We start from the raw sequence: 17,909 nt of genomic DNA, 5'->3' as shown, positions 1-17,909 counted from the left end.
TCTTCCCTACCAACTCTGTATGGTATGTAGTTGAATTTTTGACTTATGATGTTGTGATGTAATTACTTAGTCTGTTATTCCATGTGCACTATTTAATGTGTGAACACATTCACTCATCAGCCCTTTATTGAGTGCCTACTCTAATCCATGTAAGAGATTGTACAGTATGCTCTGGAGGAAGCAGTACATGGAATACAACAAGTTATTAGACTCATGGAGCTTCCTTATTTAAAAAGATGTGTTGGATTGAAACGGATTCACAAGATGATTTGAGCTTTAGGTTTAAATGTTATGTATTGACAAGACATTCAGTTTACAAAATCAAAATTTCAATCTGTTTTAAGTTTACGATTTTGTAATTGTGTATTCTCAATGTGTTGTTGAATTCCTGATTAATGCAGTCACAGAGCTTATTTCTGCTGTGTTCTCTCTGGTGGTCTTCTCTCTCTGAAGTTGGACTTCTTGAAGTTTTGTGATTTTGTTGATCTTGGCTATATTTAGGTGATCTTTCCACAAAGGCTTGAATCCTCTTTGGAAGAGGAATCTGTTTTCAACCTTGGGTAAAGGGGTTCCACTTTCCTAACTCTTAGTTGCCTTTTGAGGATGTGCTATTTAACACTTTATCTCCTGAAGTACATCTGCTTTCGGTTATTTTTGATCTTACAGACATCCAGTGTAAGTTCCAGGGCCATATCCTCCCCACCAGAACATCTGTAACCTGTTTGATCCAGTCCTGGTGCTTCTTTCAGCCACTGGCCACTTACTCTATGGTTCATTCTGGAGAATGGAGACAAGTTTTTTTTTTTCCCTTCATTCTGTTTCCCTGCAAAGCCCTGAAAAGTGCTAATTCTGTCAGAATCTGGCAATTTGGAGTAGAATCTTTTCTCATGTAACACTGATGTTTACATTCATACCTTGCATTTCTTTTTCTTTTTTTTTTTTTTGAGATGGAGTCTTGCTCTGTCGTCCAGGCTGGAGTGTAGTGGCGTGATCTCGGCTCACTGCAACCTCTGCCTCCTGGGTTCAAGCAATTCTCCTGCCTCAGCCTCCCGAGTAGCTGGGATTACAGGTGCACATCACCACACCTGGCTAATTTTTGTATTTTTAGTAGAGATGGCGTTTCATCATGTTGGCCAGGCAGGTCTTGAACTTCTGACCTCAGGCGATCTGACCGCCTCGGCCTCACAATGTATTGGAATTATAGGCGTGAGCCAACACACCAGGCCTTGATGTGCTTTTAAATTATTTTATTTGCCTGTCTACATTAGTTAGACTGAGTAACTGAGTAGGTCATCACTTTCTTTTTCTATTGTGCACTCACCTCTAAACTTGACTCTTTTGAACTTTTAAAGAACATACTTAATAGAGTTATGTTTATTTTGGTAAGAAGTTTGAGTTATACTCCTTGTAACATTCTGTCAGTTGCCTCCCATTTTTCTAAAAGTTCCTGTTCCTTTAGACTCTCTCTTAGCCAGTGGTCTTTTTCATTGTTAAATTTTAGGGGAAGATCTAGACAAACTTTAGCTATAATAAAATAAAACAAAACAAAAACCTATCCTTTACCCAACTTAATCTCTTCAATTAGTTGGCAGTCAAATTATTTTACACCACATCCAAAATTATGCAGCAGACAATGTAATTTAGTTGCTAATGATTTAAATGATATTTATTCAGAAGGGATTTTTATATGCATACTTTTGATGCAGACAAACTTGAATTAACTGCTTTGATGCTCTTTAGAATAAACAATAACTCTAAAAGGACAAACTATCCTAAAGCAAACACTTTAAGAAGGGCAGCTTAGTTTCTTATCACATTTTGATGCTATGGAAAATAAACTTGCCTCTTGAAAGGGAACTAACTAAACACAAGATTCCTGAAGAACTGAATGTAGTGCAGATTTCTGAATGAATCTCTTAGGATTTGTTTATAATCTGAATATTTAATAGCATGGCATTGCAAAATTTGAATTATACTACTCAATTTTAATGGTTAATCTGCTCTAAAAAATACACAAGCTTAATTGTGACATAAAAAAGTCCTTATTTAGGGTAGATTTCTAATTTGAGTGCTGTTGGCCCTGCTGTGTAAAGAGTCTCCTGGGTGCAGATTTTTAAGAGTGTGTGCGCCTTTACTTCTCGCCGTGTAACAATTTCTCTTTGCCCAGTCTGCCTCAGCTTCTACGCAAGCCAGGAGCAGACAATAGATCCATCCTAATGGAGTTGTGTACTTGCCATCTGTAGGAGCAGCTGCTAGCCCGCATCTGCACAATATGCTGGGACTGAGAGCTCCGCTAATCTGCATAATAAGGAGGAGGCTCATCCCACTCCAGCTAATAATCACGAGCAATCGATGCACTTCATTCCCTTACTGCCAAGGGAAGCCGAGCTGGTTTCCTGCTCTGAGTAGACAGGGGTCAAGTGAGATGGGATGGCCTGGAGCTGAGAACCACTCGGTTTATAATCTAGGTTGTATCAGTCTGGTGGGACCAGGGTTTGGGCTTTCCCTTGAGTCATGCTGACACATAGTAACAAAATCCTGGGAATTGGGATGAAAAGGCACTAGAACATGATTAAGATTGCTAATCAGAAGTGCTCTTGGAGCAATTAGAGTATTGAACAATTTGCATTTAAAAATGCCCCTTTTGTGGGAAAAAGGGCACAAGTGGGTTTTTGGTTTAATTGTGAGCTACTGTGAGGCATTTGGTTTTCATTGATTTTTTAAAAATAACTGCGCAGTGCTAAGGTCTGACTTTTAAACTGTCTTAATATACGTACACCCCTATTGTGAAATAGGCAGACTATGTGAATTAATCAAATATATGTTTATTTTCATTTGTGATGTCAGGGTGAAATGGCACTATCTTGAAGTCAGTAGTACTGGCAGTAGAAAGCTGATGATAGAAATGATATATTTCTATAATGTCCTAAAATCACTTTCTTATTAAAATCACTTTCTTATCAAATGCTAAAATGACTTAATTTCTTTGGAATAACCATGTACTTACAAATATAATTTGGTTTCAGATAATTGATTTAAAGGCTAAAACATCTGAACTTAGGCAACCTAGACTGAGAACATTTTAAATCAAATTGTTAACTTGCCATTCTTTATAATGACTTGTTATAAGAAGTCTCGAGACTACTTTATCTAATTTCTTACAAAAAAAGTTTGCATAATTCACCAGCCGTCAATGAAGCACAGAGAAAAGAGCATTAATTTATGGAGATGAAAGGCGAGGGCTGAATAAATAATTGTTTCCACTAGTAAACAAAACAGCTCACTTAGCATTCATTTCAACCTTTTAATCAACACCATTTGGTTAAACGAGAGAGCATCTTCCAGGGCGATTTAGAAGAAAATTTTCTTAAAAGTAATCAATATTGCTGTATTAGTCAGAGGTTATGCGAAATCTTGGCGAGGTGTTCTGGATAGCAGAAACAGTACATTGGTTCCCACCCATCTGGCTGACTGCTCTCGGTGCTGTGAGTGAATGGACAGCAACACACCGAGTGAGCTGATGGCATTCTTCCTTGGCTTCCTAATTATAAAACCTACACACCCCTGTATATGAAGAAACTACCTATATATTCTTGCTGAATTAGAAATGTCAGGCTGCTCCAGGATGCTTTCAGAATTTTTGGGAGTTATTTAATGATACCCATAAAGAAGAAAAAACAATAGTCTGAGATGGCTCCTTCATAAAAAATATTAGTAACTTGCCCAGAAATTAGAAAAACACATTAAGCAGGAAAAAAAGCACTGCTTACAGGCACGAGCTTGAGGATCAGTCAGGGAAGAAAACATGTTGCTAAATTAAATTTCTAGTTAGATTTCGTTACCTTACTAGTGTCTACACAGTATGTTTTACTATCTGTAAGTATTTGGTTCATTTATTTATTTTTATTTATTTGCTAGTTGAATGTCTATTTCCACATACTTGAATGGAAGCCCCAAGAGAGGAGAAGCATTTCCTGCTGTGTTTCCAGTATCTAATAATAAAATAAATCCTCAATAAATACTGTGTTGAATAACTGAAGTGAAAGTTTTTACAACTCCCTCCTTCAACCATAAGGGAAAAAAATCTGTATCAATTTCAATTTATTCTTGTCTGGAGAGACCTGGGTGATCCTAGAATTGCCCTTGAATCAAGTACAGGATGGATTAAGTCAGTTATCATGAACTTTCTCCGGATCCAGAACTCTACATTTGCTTTGAACCCAAGTCAGATATAAGAGAGATGAGCATAGTTTGGGAAGTTGTTTAGAGATTCATTCATTTGTTTCATTCATCCAACCACCCACCCATCCATCCAATATTATTTGAATACTTATTATGTGTTAGGAACTTTTTTGGCTGCTGGATGCACGAATGAACGGGTTCTTCCGCATCTCTCTTCAAATGCTACAAGCTTCCTGCAAGGTAATGAGGGAGTTATGAGCCTCCATATGTTTTTATAAGAATTCAAGATCCAGACTTGTACTAGGTTTGTAGGAAGACATGAAGATTCATCACTCTAGTCACCATCAATGTTCACTCTTAAAAAGAAATGTTCCCAAGAAAGATTTTAATTTTTTAGGCCGGGCGCGGTGGCTCAAGCGTGTAATCCCAGCACTTTGGGAGGCCGAGACGGGCGGATCACTGGGTCAGGAGATCGAGACTATCCTGGCTAACACGGTGAAACCCCGTCTCTACTAAAAAAATACAAAAAAACTAGCCGGGCGAGGTGGCGGGCACCTGTAGTCCCAGCTACTCAGGAGGCTGAGGCAGGAGAATGGCGTGAACCCGGGAGGCGGACCTTGCAGTGAGCTGAGATCCGGCCACTGCACTCCAGCCTGGGCGACAGAGAGAGACTTCGTCTCAAAAAAAAAATAAAAAAAGATTTTAATTTTTTTCATAGAGGGCTTATGATTTTTGGGGGGGAATTTAACATTTTTCATTGTTTTTGTGAATAGAATCTTTTTTATTTGTAATTTATAATTAGTTGCTGATACCATACATGAAGTTGTTGAAATGTAATTAGTTTCAAATAGTCTGCCTCATTGGGCCCTATTATTCTAATACCTCTTAATTATTTTGCTTTTCTTGGTTTTGTTTTGTTTTTAGTTACTAAACATATAATCACATCAACTAGAAATAATGGTAATTTATCTCCTCTATTCCAACAGCTTAGGCCTCTTATTTTTGTTTTTCTCGTGATATTTTGGATAGACTTTTCATGAAACTGTTAAATAATTGTGGTATGATGGGCATTCCTGTCTTGAATCTTGTTTTGGGAATGTCAGAGATGGATAATAATGTTAATAATAATTATAATAGCTACCATATGCTGAATACTGACTGTATGCTATAATTGTGGACTTGTCTGTTTTTTTTTTCCATTTCAATCATTTTGTTTCATGTATTTTGAAGCCCTGTTATTAGGTGAATATACATTTAGGTTTGTTATGTGAACTTGATGTATTAACTCTCTCGTCATTATAAAATGCCCCTCTTTATCTCTATGAGTATTCCTTGTTCTGAAGTCTAATTTGTCTGATATTAATGTGGCCACTTCTCTTTTTGATTAGTATTTGCTTGGTATGTCATTTCCATTCTTATATGTTTAATTTGTATTTATATTTAAAATTGCTTTCTTTAGATAGCATGGAGTTGGGTCTTGCTTTTTATCCAATTTTTAGTTTGTAATTGGAGTGTTTATAGATTATTTACATTTAATGTAATTATTAAAATGTTGGATTCAAAGCTGCTGCTTACTATTTGTTTTATTCTTTTTTTCCTTTTCCTGCCTTCTTTTGGTTTACTTTTTATTATATTCATTTTATCTTCATGATGGTCTTATCAGCTATATGCTTTTATTTTATTTTTGTATTGGTTGTTCTAAGGGGTACATTATATATCTTTAACTTATCACAATCTATCTTCAAATAATATTATACCACTTACACCACATCACATGTAGTATAGGGTTCCTACAACAATATACTTCCATTTCTCTTTTCCTGCCCTTGGTTCTATTGTTGTCATCCACTTTAATTCTACATACATTTTAAAACTCACAATACATTGTTATTTTTGTTTTGAAAGTTAATTACGTGTTAAAGAGATTACAAATTAGAAAAAAGGTCTTTCATGTTTCTCCACATATTTCCCACTCAAACATTCTTCAACACTTTGTAGATTCAAATTTCCATTTGTTGCTTTTTTAAAATTTATTTTGTATTGTTTTGCTTGATGAACACTTCTTGTTAAAGGAAGCTCTTTGGACCTTAGAAACCTGACATCAATAAATTCTCTCAGATTTGTTTGTATGAAAAAGTCTGTATTTCATCTTAATTTTTGAAAGATATTTTTGCTGGTTACAGAATTCGAAGTTGATTCTTTTCCCCATCCCTTAAAAAATATTGTTTTTTTCTCTTCTGGCCATTTCTGACAAGAAGTATGCTATAATTCTTATGTTTGTTCCTTTGTGTGAACTGTGTCCTTTTTTTTTTTTTTTCGGTCTTTTTGACTGCTTTTAAGATCTTCTTTTTATCACTCTTTTTCAGTAGTTTGATTATGAGATGCTTGGTGTAGCACTGTATCATATAGATGTTTGGAATTATTTTCACACACCTTCTCTAAATCAATCTCTTCTTGTTTAAAGAAGAACAGGTAGAAAAAAGAGATCTGTGGGAGAAAATAGTACAAAGTGATGGAATATTCATGATGACAAGCTTTAGTATATTGACTAAATATCATGAGATAAGGAGTTAATCCTTATCATGAGATAGACACTATTTATCCCTTTGTATTAGGTTGGTGCAAAAGTCATTGCAGTTTTGGCCATTACTTTTTATGGTAAAACTTCAATTACTTTTGCACCAACCTGTATGTATGACGAATCGAAGGCACGGAAAGGGTAGATAACTTTTTCCCAAGTCACACAGCATAGTAAATGATGGAGCCAAGGATACAAGTAAGGCAGCCTCAGCCATTGCCTCACTATTGCATCTGGAGGGTATTGGTCATGTGCACCTGTCACATCTATCATGGATCTGACCTCTAAGACATGCAGTTTCCAGAGACCAACCTGCTCATCTAGTACAGTTCTCCTAAAATAAGATGGGCTTCTCTCCTCATCTCTTTGTCTGATTCTCTGACACTGTGAACAGTGTCAAGGAACATCAAAATCCCCAGGTTGAACTTCTAGGTCCTTCCCACACCTGCCTCTGTCCTGATGACATATACCAGTCCTACTGGCTACCTCATTGTCAAGTAGTTAATTTTTGAAGGTTGTGGTATCTGACTGGCAATGATGAGACTGGAACAGCACTCTGGCTGTCAAGTAGTTCACTAACACGACAAATAAATAGCTTCTCAGTTTTCTTGTTTGAGTAGATATGACCAGGAAATAATAGAACTGCATGAAAGATCTCCCCACCTATTTTGAGATGTACTTACACATAGGGCCCCAAATTTCATTGCTCAACCCTCTTCCCTTAGTCATAGGGAAAATCTTTTCAGGTTCTGCCACTGATGCTGGTCGTCCTTGTTCTCAGTGTTGTGGTGAGTTTTACCATTTTTCTCTGTTTTCTTATGTATTTTAAAGTGAATCTGGGACAGATTGTATCAGGAGCTGCTAGCCACATGCTTTTTAAACTGAAACTCTTTAATTTCATACACGAAGTCGTCATGAGGTAGATCAGGCTGTGAAGTTTGTCTATGTAAATCCAGATACACCCATCTTTATTATTAAGTTTTTAATTTTAAAATTATACAGTAAAACTGACTTTTTTTTTTTTGGTGTATAGTTGATGAATTAAATACATAAATAAATTTGTGTTACCACTACCCAGAATTACACAAGAGTTCATCATACCAAAATCTTCCCTTGGGCTCTGGTCACACCCTCACCTCACGCCATCACTTGGCAATCATTGAGTTTTTCTCCATCACTGTAGTCTCCTCTATAGACTATAGAATCCCTATTGTCCTTTAATGAATGTCATGTAAATAAACTTGTACAGTATGTAACCTTTTGAAACTGTACTTTTTCATACAGCATAATGCCTTCGTGATTTATTCAAGTTGTTGCATGTATCCATAGTTTTATTTTATTTCTGAGGAATAATTTATCATTGGTATGTACTGCAGTTTGTTTATTCTTCTGTAAAAGGACATTTGGGTTGTTTCTGATTTTTGGCAATTACGAATACAGCTGCTAGAAATATTTGTATATAGGTTTTTCTGTCAATATAAGTTTTATTTTCTCTAAGGTAAATAGGAGTAGGACTGCTAGGTTTTATGGTGGGCGTATATTTAACTTTGTGAGAAACTATCTAACTGTTTTCCAGATTGGCACTGTCATTTTGGATTCCCACCAGCAATGTATGAGTGTTCCAGTTATTCTCTATCCTCACTAGCACTTGGTATTGTCAGTGTTTTACATTTTAACCATTCTAATAGATGGTGGTATTGTCAGTATTTTTAATTTTAGCCATGACTTTCATTTGCATTTCCTAATGGCTGATAATGTTGAACTATTGTTTCATGTACTTATATCTTCTTTGGTGAAGTCTATTTTCAAATCCTTTGCCCAATTTTTAATTGGTTTGTTTTCATATTGTTGAATTTTTGAATCCTTTGCATATTCTGAATACAAGTTATTTGTCAGATATGTTATTTGCAAATATTTTCTACCAGTTAATCACTTGTCTTTTAATTTTAACAATGACTTGCAGCGAACAAGAGTTTTAAATCATAATGAAGTCTAATTTATCCACTTTATAAATCATGTTTTTCTTAACATTTCTGAGAATTCTTCAACTAACCCCAAGCCACAAAGATTTTCTTTATTTTCTTCGAATAGTTTTATATTTCACCTTCAGACCTATGGTACATTTTGAGTTAGTTTGTATAAGGTGTGAGGCTGAGCTTCAGGTTTGTTCGTTTGCATATGGATGGATGACCAATTGTTCCAACGCCACTTGCTGAAACGTGTCTTTACTGATCAGCTAATAAATATGTTTACATTTGTTAAAGTGATATTATTTAAAAGCAGAGTTTTGACCTTTCTGACAACATCAGTCAGTCAGTAATCAGTCTGACAATCAATCAGTTAGGCACTCCATCAGTTAGTTACTCAGCAAGCACATCTGGAAGGTCTGCCTTGTGTCTGGCATTTTGCAAGGTGCCAGGGTTTCAAAAGTGCCTGGAACATGGTTTGTTTTCCTTTAGGATTTTATGCTGTGTGCAGAAAAATAGAGTAGGATAAACTTCCCGTATGGATTTGTGTACAAAAGAAGACTCTTTCCTTTTATGTCATGACTTTAGAGATTACTTAATATCTGATCATCACTTGTATGAGTGCCCAACTCTTGAATTTTTGGCTTCTTTCCCTTAAGCCACTGATCTAATCTTTAAACACATAAATGTTTAAAGGAGTACACTCCGTGAGGGAAGCTGAAGGTGAATCCTTCAGCAAAGGGAAATAACTATGTGTTTGTTTTGTGTGTAAACACTCTTAATTTCCCAGATTTAGAGAGTGGACCTTTGTGCAGTGGATTTTCATAAAAGAAGCACATCAGCACCAAATATACCACTCTTTTCCCATGCAGAGGCTAAAGCAGCAAGACACGTCTCCTAAATGCACTGTAGACAAAGACAGTGCTGGGGCCCATAGGTCATGTAATTCTGGTTATGTTTGATAAACTTATGATCAGAATAATACTGAGAATTAAAAAGTTGATGATGTTCTTTGGAGGTTAGAGTCAATAAATAAAGTTGGCTTTTCAGGGAGTAGCTGTAGGAGATCTAGATTTAGGTCATGAGGCATTAATTATCTCTTCTGTCTGAACCAGAAAGCCTCTTTCCTCCTCCCTACCTCCTTTCATTTTACCTGACACTCCAGAGATGTTAGATTGTAATGGGATAATGTGGAGGAAGCTGGATTCCAGTTTGGGTGTATTTATGCCAGTGAACTTGGGCTGCCATGCCTTGGTGACTTCCCCACACTGTTTATTTTCATGTATGGAGAAAGCCAATAGGAAGCTAGAGGAGCGTGACTTCTAGCATGTAACAATCAAATAGTAGGAAAAATAAATATCAAACAAACAATAGCCGGAGCTTACATTTATTGAGCATTTGCTATGTGTCAGGCACTCTTCTAATCTCTTTATATGAATAAACACATAATTTTACACATTTTATCAATAATTTGATAAAGTAGGGATCACTATTCCCATTTTACAGATGAGATAATTAGATTACAGAGATGTGGTAGACAGATTCTAAGATAACCCCCAGTTATCTCCATCTCCTGGTATTTATGTCCAGTGTAATTCCTCCCCTAGAATGTGGGCTGGCCTAGTGACATGCTCAAAATCAACAGAATATGGCAAAGGTGATAGGATATCACTTCTGTGGTTAGGCTACAAAGGATTGTGACTTCTACCTTGCTAGCTGATTCTCTCCCCTTGCCAGCATTGATGAAGCAAATTGCCATGTTGGGGAGGTTCATGTGTCAAGGAATACAATTATATTTTTTCATGCAGAAGAACATTTTGGAGACTTTTTAACCACTGCCACTCACAAAGACAGTCTCAACAAGATCCCTGCAACCACAAGCCTATAGGTTTTAAGTTGTGAACATGTAGTTAGATACTGAGACATTTAGTCCAGCAGCCCTTAAAGAAGTGAAATTCTGCCAACAACTACAAAAGTGAGCTTGGAAGTGGATGCTTCCCCAGTTGAGCCTTCAGATGAGACCCTAGCTCTGGCTGATGCTTTGATTGCAGCCTTGAGAGACCAGCTAAGCTAAGCTGGACTGGAAACAAAAGACCCAGCTAAGCTGGACTGGATTCCTTACCCACAGAAACTGAATTAATAAGTGCTATTATTATTAAAATAATAATTTTAAGCTTCTAAGTTTGTGATAATTTGTTTCACAACAACAGATAACAAATACAAGAGACATAAAGTAATTTGCCCACTCACGTGTTAGTCTGGCTATAAGCTATGGATTCCCTTCTAGCGATCATCTCATGTAGAAATATCTCCAAAAAGTTTGCCACATGGTATTGGATTTCCCATTTAGAACACTAGAAGGGTTGCTTAACATTTCTTAAACAGTTCTTTGAAAGAGAAATTGTATTTTTTAAGCCTCAGGAATCTGAAGGGAAAAGAACCTAGGAAATCCTGTTTGGAGTATGCAGTAAGCTATCGATCTTCACTTTTCCCTACTGTTTTTATTTTATTGTTCAGGGAACAATGATTCTTTGGGTTTAGCATCAGTCTGTTTTCATTCCATGTTGATTCTAAAGGGAAGTAAGGCTGGCCAAAAAGGAGTTAATTCTGGAAGCTCCAGCTGGGGACCATTTTTACCATTCAAATACCTGCCAGTTTAAAAGAAAGATTAGTGTGGTGAAAGTTTTTTTTTTTTTTTTTTTCCGGAGCTGCCTGTAATAAAAAGTGGTTTGAATTTCATTCTAGTAGAAAAATATGTTTTTTTAAAAGAAGTTACTTTTGAAAATAATTTTAAGACTTCATTTTTTTTTATATATATCCAGAAAAAAATCAAATGAACATGAAAAGCAGCAATGCCTTCGCATCCCAGGTGACACCTATGCTCTTTCCCTCTCCAGAGCTAGTATTGTTGTAATGGTGCTTTATGTGCTTAGAAGACTGTCAGAACCCTTGAGAGCTGCCTGCTCCCTGCTGTAATCACCACCTAAGTTGTTAATTGTTTACAAAACATACATCCAACCATATGTCTTCTCATTAAAAAGGTCAACCCAAATCAACCCTCTCAGGAGGCCTTCATCTCTGGAGACCCCCTTGTCATAGTAATAAAAACATTTAGAATTATTCTTCCACACAAAGGACATGTTAAATACATTGTTTTGTTTGTTTGTTTGTTTGTTTGTTTGTTTGTTTTGAGATGGGATCTCACTCTGTCTCCCAGGTTGGAGAACAGTGGCCCGATCTCAGCTCACTGCTGCCTTGACCTCCCAGACTACAGGTGCATGCCACTAGGCCTGGCAAATTTTTGTAATTTTTTTTTGTAGAGATGGGATTTTGCTATGTTGCCCAGGCTGGTCTCCAACTCCTGGACTCAAGCCATCCACCTGCTGCAGCCTCCCAAAGTGCTGGAATTACAGGTGTGAGCCACCGCACCTGGCCAAAGAGATTTTAACTTTGGCCATCCACAGAGAGCACCTCACCAGAACTTCTGCAAACACGAAGCCCACAGATTTTACGTTGCTTTAGCCTTCTGGGATCACAATGGCTTTTTCAGGCTACTCAGTTGCTTGTGTTAAACTGAAAGGGCCTGATGTCCTGAGTGGAAAGCCTCAGGCCACCTGAATGCCCAGGAATATGACACATAAAGCAACTAGAGTGCACTGTCCTGAAGTGACTGGGGTGTTTGGAGGCCAACCATTACAACGGAGTTTGGTGGATTTTTCTTGATCTTAGCTCAACTTCTTAGCTCTTTATCTTCTAGTTCTGTGCTCCTACAGTAGTCACATCTATCTACTTTGTCTCTCTCAATACATGAGGCATGCATTCAACATACTTCAGGTTGGATGATGAAAAGCCTGACTGAAACCTCAGTTGATCATTACTCCTATATGCTGTGAAGAATTTGTGATAGCTACTTAGAGGGGAAAAAGAGCTCAAACATAATCTATACATGAAAGTTTTCAGACAAGTCCTGTCTGAGTTTGAACTCTAAAAGGGCTGATTCATTAGTTAAATTCTTCAAGCTCTTACAGTTACAGCCTGGGAAGTGTCCCTTCTAGAGCTGAGAATGCCCTTTTTGGCCTCTTCAGACATTTTGGTTTCTAAGTTAAAAATTTTAAGACAATCTAGGTCCATTTACTCTTGGCATAACTTGAAGAAATACAAAGTTAAAAGGCTCTTGGAAAGTTAAAAAGCCTTTTAGAAGCCATATGCATTCAGATCAAGACTGGGATGACTTAAGTGTAAATGAATCAGAAACACGTGGATAACGTTTTCTTCAGTGAGCAACAGCACTTTTAATGTGGCACCAGGATGTAGTAAACCAGAGATCATTTCATTTTGTTTAAGTTCACATGGCTCCATTGCTGAATTTCAGGCTCAACTTCCTACTGCCCCTCTGCTTTCTAGAATGGAGTACCAGAGTGAACCCAGAATGCAAGATTCCTGTAGGCAAGAGCTGTGTACTATTGACCTTACCCTCTGTATACAAGAACTTACCACACTGGCTGGGGATTAAAACTCTAGGATACTCAAAGCCCAGGTTCCATCTCCTTTAACCAATGCTATGGAGGTTATGTGTGTGATCTCTAAAGTCCAAATCCCTCCTTCACTGACTATGTGACTTTGGGTAAGAGTGATGACCTTGAATAAGAGATGATGAATGGGCCTCTCAACCCTTAGTTTTTCATTCTGTAAAGTGGGGATAATAATAAAATAGAAACCACTTCCTAGTGTTCTGAGAATTAATAGAGGTCAAACATGTAAAAGCACTTAGCTCAACTTCTGGCCTAAAGCAAGTGTTTAATAATTGTTGGATATTATTATTGCTGAGTTAAGCATTGCAACATTTTATACATGAGTAACAGACATTGTTATAGTTCTTGTAATCAATCTAGATGAATTACGTGGTAGTCATCACAATGTTTTAATACATGATGTGGAAGTAGGTTGAGAGTCCTGGCCAACAGGATTATCATTTCAGTGTGGTACCATTGGCACACAAGCCCTGGCTGGACGGCCTTTAGACCGAATTTAAAGCTTGGCACCACCACCTGCCTCTGTCTGGCTTTAGAACATTGTGGAATAACCTCAACTCTGGAAATTTGAGTTAGAGTTGATGACACTGGGCTTCAGCTCCACTTGTAGTGAAAGCCCTATGACAAGGCTTCAGTCCACATCAGCGCTCTCCAGCGAGCTTCTTTCTCCTCAATGTGCATAGATGGGTGGTTCTTTTGTTAGTTGGCTATGACTCATGTGCTCTGTTTAAATGAGTGTTTTGTTGTGAGGCAGCCATTAGGGCCGTAAACTCATGGAGCGGTCCTCGTGCTGGGTGCTTGATCGATCTGTTATGCTTTGCAATATAGTATTCTCACCATTGGGGATTTTACAAGGCCAGAAAATGCTAGAAAATAGGAAAATTTGGTGATTCAAGAAAGCATCAAGCCATTAAGGTAGTGTTCATCACCCTTTGCCGTTGTCACCCCCTTCCTGTCCCCCGACTCTGGCTTTCTTGTTCCCTGGGACTAGCTTCCAAATAGCCCCTAGGAACTGACACCCCAGTGTCCACACCACCCATCTCTCTATCAGTCACCTTGTGTGGCAGATGAGGCAAAATGTCCAGAATGTGCTTTTTGAATCAGAGTTTTTTTTTTTTTAATTCCCTGTTTCCATTTACTTGTTTTTAATCTTTCTCTTTCCTCCCACCCCTCTGTGTGCCTGTGTGTGTGTGTTGATGGCACACACCTGAAAGCACCAAGGCTGCTCTTCATGACGGCAGCATCAGGGGCTTGGTAGCATCTATAGCTACTCTCTGTGAATGTCTTTTAAAAAAAAAGAAAGATACTGCAGTTCCTGCTCTCTTTTTATGCTAATCAAACACATTCACTGATTGGTTTTAAGAATCACAAAGCTGCTTTACACACGGACTGTAAGGAACTACTCATCCATATTCTGCAAATTTTATTTAGCCTATTCAAAGTATTCCAAGCAGACTTCTTCTTTAGACAAAGAATTCTGAGTCCAGCTTGTCTCAGATTCCTTCTATTGGGGAATGAGTATAGAGATATATCAGGATAAGTCCTTTTTGTCTATTTTTTTTAAAATTTATTTATTATTATTATACTTTAAGTTGTAGGGTACATGTGCATAACGTACAGGTTTGTTACATATGCATACTTGTGTCATGTTGGTGTGCTGCACCCATCAACTCGTCATTTACATCAGGTATAACTCCCAATGCAATCCCTCCCCCCTCCCCCCTCCCCATGATAGGCCCCGGTGTGTGATGTTCCCCTTCCCGAGTCCAAGTGATCTCATTGTTCAGTTCCCACCTACGAGTGAGAACATGTGGTGTTTGGTTTTCTGTTCTTGTGATAGTTTGCTAAGAATGATGGTTTCCAGCTGCATCCATGTCCCTACAAAGGACACAAACTCATCCTTTTTTATGGCTGCATAGTATTCCATGGTGTATATGTGCTACATTTTCTTAATCCAATCTGTCACTGATGGACATTTGGGTTGATTCCAAGTCTTTGCTATTGTGAATAGTGCTGCAATAAACATACGTGTGCATGTGTCTTTATAGCAGCATAATTTATAATCCTTTGGGTATATACCCAGTAATGGGATGGCTGGGTCACATGGTACATCTAGTTCTAGATCCTTGAGGAATCGTCATACTGTTTTCCATAATGGTTGAACTAGTTTACAATCCCACCAACAGTGTAAAAGTGTTCCTATTTCTCCACATCCTCTCCAGCACCTGTTGTTTCCTGACTTTTGAATGATCGCCATTCTAACTGGTGTGAGATGGTATCTCATTGTGGTTTTGATTTGCATTTCTCTGATGGCCAGTGATGATGAGCATTTTTTCATGTGTCTGTTGGCTGTATGAATGTCTTCTTTTGAGAAATGTCTGTTCATATCCTTTGCCCACTTTTTGATGGGGTTGTTTGTTTTTTTCTTGTAAATTTGTTTGAGTTCTTTGTAGGTTCTGGATATTAGCCCTTTGTCAGATGAGTAGATTGCAAAAACAAACCACTGCTCAGTGAAATAAAAGAGGACACAAACAAATGGAAGAACATACCATGCTCATGGATAGGAAGAATCAATATCATGAAAATGGCCATACTGCCCAAGGTAATTTATAGATTCAATGCCATCCCCATCAAGCTACCAATGAGCTTCTTCACAGAATTGGAAAAAACTGCTTTAAAGTTCATACGGAACCAAAAAAGAGCCCGCATCTCCAAGACAATCCTAAGTCAAAAGAACAAAGCTGGAGGCATCACGCTACCTGACTTCAAACTATACTACAAGGCTACAGTAACCAAAACAGCATGGTACTGGTACCAAAACAGAGATATAGACCAATGGAACAGAACAGAGTCCTCAGAAATAATACCACACATCTACAGCCATCTGATCTTTGACAAACCTGAGAGAAACAAGAAATGGGGAAAGGATTCCCTATTTAATAAATGGTGCTGGGAAAATTGGCTAGCCATAAGTAGAAAGCTGAAACTGGATCCTTTCCTTACTCCTTATACGAAAATTAATTCAAGATGGATTAGAGACTTAAATGTTAGACCTAATACCATAAAAATCCTAGAGGAAAACCTAGGTAGTACCATTCAGGACATAGGCATGGGCAAAGACTTCATGTCTAAAACACCAAAAGCAACGGCAGCAAAAGCCAAAATTGACAAATGGGATCTCATTAAACTAAAGAGCTTCTGCACAGCAAAAGAAACTACCATCAGAGTGAACAGGCAACCTTTTTGTCTATTTTTTTTCTCTCTTCCAGCTTCTCTAGAAGGACCAAATGACAAGTCCTTCTTGTTCCCATCCTCTAGCTGTGTGGAGTCTGACAAAGGGAATCAAATTGGTCAATTATAACTCTCCTTCATGTTTCCAGACTCTCCCATATTATTTATTCATAAATAAATCAATTATTTAACCCAGCAAACATTTGTTAATTTTATGGTAAGTGCAGTGCAGGACACAGGGTATCCAAGGGGGTAAGGCAGAGTCTTCCTCTTGTGAGTAAAGTGTGTTGTAAATAAGGCAGGAACATAAACAAATTGGTCTAAGCCATTTGCTAGAAACTAACAGAGGTGAGCAATGGTCCTGCAGAAAAGCAGAACTGCCAATCCTGATGAGGACCTGGGAGCATTTGACAAAGAAAGTGAGGGTTGAGCTGAATTTTGAAGGATGAGATGGAGCTCTTGAGGGCACGTGAAAATTCAAGAAGGTGTGCCTGTGACCTGTTAGGGAAATGATCAGGACCTTAATAAGAGTGAAGTCAAGGGCTTCCAGGACCCAGTCACAGACTCAGGGGCCATGCAGGCTAAGATGTTTCTGCAATGGAGCTGGGACTGTTGAAGATTTAGAACAAGGAAATGACTTGTTAGACTTTGAAAGATCAATCTGGTGTCAGAGTGGGAGATGGGACAGTGAGGGGGGCTCAGTGAAATGAAATGGGAGACAGGTAAGCCAGCCAAGTGGTGACATTAATGAGAGCCTGGACTGACTCAGGGGCTGGCAGAATCAAGAAGAAAGACATGCAGAAAAAGAAAACAAAGAGATTACTTTAAAGAAGAAATGACTGCAGCAGTGTCTCTTTCTAGGGTTCTGGGGCACTTCATCAGCTAGAAAGCGTAGGCCCCTGCAGGAAACAGTCTAATTAAATTGTTCACACAATAAAATCACAAGAACTATTTCTTTTCTTCTGGCACTGAAAGATAAGTTTTGTGAAGACCCTAAAACACAGGGGAGCAGTGGGAGACTGGGCTGTGGTCAGTATAAAGAAGGGGATGGGGCCCTAAGAATGCTGTGTGTTGGCTGTGATGGAGTCAGAAATGCCCTGGAGCAGGGGTAAGCTCACAGACAAATGGTGACTTGTATAATTTTGAGTTGTTTGCTGACCTGTGCTGAATGTGTCATCCATCCTTTCATTATTCCAAAGTCTTCAGTAACAATCTGTTATAAACATTGGCTGGTGTGAGTGGTGCTTTGGGGAACAAAATTATGGGCAATGTGTGGGCTTGGGATGAGAAGATGAGGCGGGTATTCAGGTTTTAGGCATCACCCCTCTGCTGGGCCAGCATGTCTAGGAAAGGCACAGGTTCTGGAAACTCAGGAGTGACCAGCAGAATGTGAGCAGAGGCCCCAGGCAGGGACAGGAG

The sequence above is a fragment of the Chlorocebus sabaeus genome, chromosome 10, assembly GCF_047675955.1.
Source record: "Chlorocebus sabaeus isolate Y175 chromosome 10, mChlSab1.0.hap1, whole genome shotgun sequence".
Lineage (NCBI taxonomy): Eukaryota > Metazoa > Chordata > Mammalia > Primates > Cercopithecidae > Chlorocebus > Chlorocebus sabaeus.
Note: the sequence above shows the minus strand (reverse complement) of the source record.